This window comes from Sceloporus undulatus, chromosome 2 (assembly GCF_019175285.1).
Source record: "Sceloporus undulatus isolate JIND9_A2432 ecotype Alabama chromosome 2, SceUnd_v1.1, whole genome shotgun sequence".
Taxonomy (NCBI): domain Eukaryota; kingdom Metazoa; phylum Chordata; class Lepidosauria; order Squamata; family Phrynosomatidae; genus Sceloporus; species Sceloporus undulatus.
In genome coordinates, this window is record NC_056523.1 from 194,708,111 (window position 1) to 194,714,915 (window position 6,805).

A 6,805-nucleotide genomic window follows, 5' to 3' on the forward strand; every position below is an offset into this window, starting at 1 on the left:
TGGGGGTGGGAAGGCTGTGCTTTGAAATCATAACACTGGCCCGCTCTCTTAAGGCCTTATTTTTCTGCCCATGGGGGCATAAAGAGATCACCTTATCTGGTGAACCTGAGCAACCTGACCTACTTCGCTGCCAGTTAAGCCACTGAGACTGCCACCTGCCCATTTGGGTTGAATGTCCTGTTTTGTGGGGAGGCTTTCCATGTGTTGCCTGGGAGTTACCCTTGACCTGGGTATCTGCCTTAGTTTTGTACTTCTGTGGACACACAGGTGGTTCTAGATGCTGGGAGGGTTCATTGGATTTAGGGCAGCTCATACCACAACAATTGGGACAAGTTGAAAAAGATGAGCCGGTGTTTAGTCATCCCACAGCTTCAACAGACTGTGGTTGTGTAACTGGCTTTTATGTGGAAGTAGCGAGCCCACTGAGTGGCCTTCCCAGCATGGTGTGCACACTGCCTTAAGCTCATGAGTGGGATGAAATGATACTGGATGAAAGAGTCGCCATGCGTCACAACTGCATTCCAAGTTCCGCATATTGCACAAATGCGTGCCTATAACTGTGGGCATGTGCCACTGCTGCTCCTGCCTTGAAGCCAAGGCAACTTAAAAATGAGAACAAGTGTCTACAGGCGTAGGAACCAGCAAGCAGGCTTCTTGTGAAAGAGCAAGAGCTCTAAGCCTCAGTATCATGGGTGTTGGGTATACCTGGATGTGGCCTGACAATTCCAGGTTTGTAATTGGGGTCACTCTGAAATCTCCAGGTACTTGGAGGTAAACGATGCAGGGTTTATCTTCCCTCCCCTGACAGTCCATCTGTCACTGCTAGGTTAAAAGGAGGAAATCAGCCCCACAAACCATGTCTAACTACACAAATGCTCTTCATGCTGCGACCCTTTGGCTTATTCCACTGCTGCCCTTCCTCTGGTTTTAGGGGTAGGAGGCTAGCCGCAGCAGCAAATGTTCTGGGTGTTTTATTGTACTTGTTCATTAGTTTTGTTTTTGTATGCAGTTTTGAGCCTCTTGGCGCTCCTCCTGGTGGCGATATGTCTGATGTTTGTGGCTCTTGGGCCAATTTCAGCTCTGTGTTGAGATAAGTCAGGAAACCCACTGCTCTTAGCGCAAAGGCAAAGTGATCCCTTTGAATTCTGCCAGTGAGCCAGCCTTGTGACTAGTTGAGATCAGTCCCAGCACTTTACATCCATGCCCCTATTCTTGTGTCAGATCTGAGACAGCTGTGTCCCACTTCTTCCATGTCGGGCTCTTTTCCCGGTTGCCACATCTCTTACAAGGCTACTCCAGTCTGAGCAGCTCCTTTGGCTTGTGAGAACTCAGCCACTCTTGTTCTGCCTTCTGCAATCATGGGTAACCCATTTCATCTCCCTGAATGCTCTGTTTTTTAAAAGCCTTAGTTCAGATGCCATGATATACAGCACTGAAAATGCAACTTGCCTTGCGCTGCAGGACAGAGAGAGAGGACTTTGGCCAAGTGTGGAGAGCAGGATAGGATAGTCCTATATTGTAGGTTATATTGCAGGAAGATGGCACTTTTGTAGGAGTTACTCCACTTAGTGTTAACTGTAAATACAGTTGTATGCCAGCTACATATATTCTTGACAGCCCTGCATTGGCCACACTGCAAGAGTAGAGGCCAAAGGTTTGGACAAATTTAAGACAGGTTGTATTGTTATGTACCCCATTGAGGTCAGTGGCATGTGAGAAATAAGAGTGTGCAGCAGAATGGGCTCATGCAGAAATATGCCCAGGGCCAACTGAAGGGATTAGTGGCAGGTATGCCAAGGCTCATAACCTGTATGAGTAGCTGCGTCCTCATCCTTTGAAGTGCTTGTAGCAAAGTACGGAGCTCCGTTAGCAGTTGTTTTTCTCCAGTGAGGCTGGATTGTTACAGGTGTGTTCCTGGCCTTAGCATCAGCACATTGACCTATCCAGGTAAAAGGTGAGACTCAAAACAGCGCACCTATATAAAACTATTTGCCATTCTGGCTTTTAGAGCAATTTTCTTAAGTACTAAGGACAGTCTCCTTTGAATCCAGATCAGGAAATTATTGTAGACTCCCTGAAAGAAATTCAGGGGTAGCCATGTTGGCAACAGAGCAAATAAAAAATCCCCTAATGATACCTTTATGGGCCAACTAAGATGCACATGTTGCAAGCTTTCGAAGCCTTCTTCATCGGGCCAGGTGTTAAAACCATACAGGAGATGTTAATGGACCTGCATGTTGCTGGGTTTTTTTGTTCTCTGTTCAGATAGTATGGAGGGGTATTATTTGCAGGCTGGAACTCCTCCCTCTGGTCAGGAAATTTAACTCCATTGCAAAAAAATCATACTTTTTGTTTGCAAATGGATGTTAACTTTCTTGGGCTTTGAGCATCTCCCAGTGACCAATGTATGGTTTTAACACCTGCCTTGTGAAGAAGCCAGTGGAGTTTTGAAAGGTAGAACATGTAATATACATTTGGTTGGCGCAATAAAGTTCTCTGAAAGGAGTCCTCTCACGTGCAATTTGAGCAGTGCTTGTGTGTCTCTTGTGTGTAGATGGGACCCAAAGGGCAGACACAGAAATGAAACCCTCGGATTGTCCCTAGGGGGTAGCAAGCCATCTCTGCTCTTAGAACACCTGTGAAATCTTGGGCATGGGTTTCTCCTAAATGTTCTCAGATGACAGCCTGAAATGCTTTGGTCAATTAGCTTGTCAAATTGAGAACTCATTCTGGTCTGTCTGTTTTCTGGGCAAGCAACTCTATGTCCTCATCCCTTCATTTCACATCAAAAACTGCTAAGCTGGAGACGCCTGTCCTAGCCCCAGCCCCTACACCATCTTGTTTGCAGCCTCACCAAATAGGTGTTCTCTCACTTTAGCAACATTTGCCTGCTATGACAGCCTAGAACCCCAACATCTGACCTAGTGAGACTTCAGCACCAGGATCAGAGACCTGCATTTTGCCTCGATCCTTCTACTGAGGGCATCCTGGCCAGCTTTTTGCTCAGTTAAATGGGTGGAGTGTATTAAACAGGACTTGCCCACTGCAATAATAAAAAGCAAGCCATGTCAGTCTACAGTATGAAGGACTCCTTAATTTTGCCTAGCCTGTGAGCCAGCAGATTTCTGACAAACTTTGTGTGGGGGGAACATACAGGTGCCAACTTTTTCTTTTTGTTTGCTCCTGCTAGCAAAATGCTAACTGAAAAGGAGACTTTGCACATAAAGCACCTCTTAGTTTTGAATACAACAGGTAGGCAGCATCTTGAAGATGCCAGTGGGATATTTTTCTGGTGCTGGAGTTTCTGACATTACCCACCCGCATACACATCTTCTCAGAAAAGCACCTTAGTTACATACATGCGTATTCTGCCATTTTCACTAATGAGACCCAGCAGCACTTTGTTTATTCAGACATGATGTGCTTGCTTTTACAATACGCTGTTCTGGTATACCAAACGAACATCAATCCATTGTTGCAGATCTGTAAACATGCTTTGCTTTGTGAAGTGTTCAGGTATGTCCGTCAGTGAGAAAGGGGTACATTTCATGCCACAACAGGGAGAAGCCAATAAAGGGACAGGTCCTAATCGAGGTTCAAAAATAAAACTTTTCGTTCCAGCATTCTCCCCAGTCCCTGCTCTCTGAATGATGCAGATTGGCTTTGTCTTAAGAAACGTCCTAACTTGGTAAGAAAAATGATCTAGTTGTTTTGCAAAAACTTTGTTCTGTGAGCTAGCTATTCCCTCTATGAACTGTGCAGAATGCTGGATCCACCAATCAGTCACACAGGACTCACAAATGAATGGAGCTTACCTTTGTATTCAGTTGCTGCCTTACACAACGACAAAACCTTTCCCTCTGAACCAGGATTCTCTCTGTCCACCAAGCAGATTGGCTGCAGAGCAGCTAGGGACAGTTCTTAGAGGCCCAACTCTGTTGGGTGCTTCAGAAATACTTGCTAGCTGAGAACATAAGTAGCCCTTGGTTTAAAACAGAAATCAGTCCTTTGTTTCCTCTCTGTACTAGTAACTAAGCAAATAGGTTTGGTTACTTCCCGCTTTAGGAAAGTAATCACTCTTTGGTTTGTAATGAATATTAGATATCTAGTTTAAACAGAAAAAAATATCGGTGCTTTTATTGTAATTACTAATCTTGTTCTATAAACCACCTAAATATTGTGAGATGGTGAAGATAAATTACTTGATATTTTTGGGTTTTCAACCATCAGGCCTTATTTGTCAATTTTCAGTGTTTTAACCTGTGATAGAGGTTTTATTGCAAATACATATTGTATAAAATATAATTTTGTGTCAATCTTTTTGTGCGCGACAGCAGCTTTAGCTGCACTATGACTTCAAGTGGAGTTTGAAGAGCTTGTAGGTGTCCGGGTCCATGAGATGGCAGTGCCTGTGGTCAGATGATGTACGTGTGTGTAGTCTAGAGTGCAAAGCTGTTTTCTACCTTTTGTAGTTCTTTCTTAAGAAATAAATTCAGCTGTGTTCTTTGCCTAGAGATGCTGCTTGCTTACTCTTCCCAAGTAAAGTGCGTTTTTGTGCTACCAAAGAACAGGACAGGCTCTGTGACTCTGACAAATCTTAAGGGCAAAACTAGATGCCATGTGAACTAAATAAAAATTAGTTTTCAACTATTAAATACGTTGCAGATGGGGGGTACAGGACATAGAGACAAGATTAACTTCCAAACCACAAGGAAGAGGCCACACTGAGATGCAATTAAAATCCCCTCTCCCATCCCAGAGGCCTTGGACATCTTTTTAGAACTGGATGTTAGTTGCTTATATCTGATTAACACTTCATCTTGTTTGGGCATTTTGAAGAAGGGTAATAAGAGCCGAAACTGACAATATATTTTAATGTGAAGACCTGTATTGTTTGGTATTTCTCTGATGTATGACAGTTGTGCTACATGTGAAGCAAAACAAGGCAAGTTTTTCAGAGGTTTTTGTTTCCGTCAGAGATAGTCTAAAAATTGCCTTTACTCATGCAGACATGACTTGTTACAGCTGTCAAAAGATTTCATAAGGGAAAAAACAAGACAAATCTTGATACTGTTTGCTTGTATGTTTCTGCATTTATGAGAAAACACCTCCTATTCCAAGACAGGTTTCAGAACTGGAGAAGATGCTTCCTCCCCTACCCCTAATCCACCATGAATTTATCATTATAAGATGGTTACAGATAAGGCTTTATCATGCTAGTGCTTTAAATCATTCACTTAATTTTACAGGGGTTTCTGATATGCCCTTCTCCATTAATACATCCTTATTTTCTTCAAAAAGTATTAAGTAGAAAATGCAAGGAGCTCTCGTCTGAAAATAATTCAGTTGCATTATTCTTTGTACCAAATATATAAAAGTCCATGCTCATGACACTGAAAGGTCACATGCCTCGAGTCCCACTTTGTGGCCTACAGAGAAACCACAAGGAAAACAAGAGTGTAACAGATGTTTTCTGCTAATGTTCCACAACACCACCTCGATACGGGGACTAATACATAACCATCATGATTAGTAACTACTGATAGATTTAACATCCATGAATTTTTAAACTTTCTCCCAAAGCCATCATCCATATGGGCACTACCCTCAATATGGTACTCGAGTTTCAGTGCTTAGGTGCTATGAAAGTACTTTCTTTTCTCCTGAATCTCCACATTCAGCTGCAATGGATTTCCCGTTCTTTTACTGAGAGGAATTTTCTCCAACCAATATTTTTATCGTGACCACACTGAGCTAGTGTGGCAGTGATTTAAGTGCCAGCCCAGGACTCCCACGGAGACCAGATACACATCTTCACACTGACATAGAAGACCCAGGGAGTGCCTTAGAGAAAGGCAAGGCAAACCACCTCAGAATAAATCTTGGTTGGAAAAGGGTCCACAGAAGTCAGAAATGACTTTAAGGTACACAACTCTGCCAACAACTCACCTACTATAAGCAACAACTTAACCAGCATATATTTTTCTTATAGGGACTTGGTTCATACTTATTATTATTATTATATTATATTATATTCAATACTTTCTCACGCTATCCAACTTTACTATAAATCCTCTTGGGAGGTGACTTTAATACACACATTTCAGATGGGGTCACAGCACAGATTTGTATAACACATTCATACAAACATGATGCTATATTTTATGGCATATAAGAAGTGACTTATTTTTGACATCTTTCCTATGACTCCCAGCAAGGATACACCACTGTATAACAAACACAGCATGGAAGGCACAACATGCTGCAGTTGTAAGCAGGTCTGTATCTAGGTCTGTACTGGTTGCATAGGAGAAAGTGGGATATAAGAAATCCATCTTCACTTGCTACAGAAGCTAGAACACCTTATTTTTGACTTACTTACCTTGGCTATGCTGTCAAGGCAAGCTACAAAAGCAACTTCCACTCACATAAGCATTCTTTGGTTTGTAGCATGGCTTATAAATCTCAAGTGTGACTATTCACTTTCTATGGTGGTCAGAGAACATGGCCTCAAAATCCCCACTGAGCTTACCTATAAGGAAAATAAACAGCAAGAGCCAATGTCAAATTTAAATGTTTATTGCAGGAACAGAAAACCTGCTTGAGACAATTAGGATGGGGATTAAGGGGATGGCATCTACATTTAGAGGGGGGGGGGAATCACTCCCCAATGGGAGTGGTGGTGAAGTGCTGAAACACAGATGACATTCAAAAAGAGGAAGAGGGTTGGTCTCCTAAAAACAGATTTAATTGCCCTGGGATCATTAATGCTTTAGCACCAGGGGAGGGCAAACCCTGTGGAAGA

The 6,805-nt window shown here is 42.7% G+C and overlaps 2 protein-coding genes across 11 annotated transcripts in view; one reads left to right on the top strand and one right to left on the bottom strand.

Annotated features, from left to right (window-relative positions):
* Window positions 1-6,805, bottom strand: part of ALKBH7 (alkB homolog 7) — a 511,499-nt gene that overhangs the window by 338,841 nt on the left and 165,853 nt on the right. The gene's annotated exons all lie outside the window — the stretch shown is intronic.
* RFX1 (regulatory factor X1) overlaps window positions 1-6,805 on the top strand; it is a 156,168-nt gene that overhangs the window by 65,656 nt on the left and 83,707 nt on the right. The window lies entirely within an intron of this gene.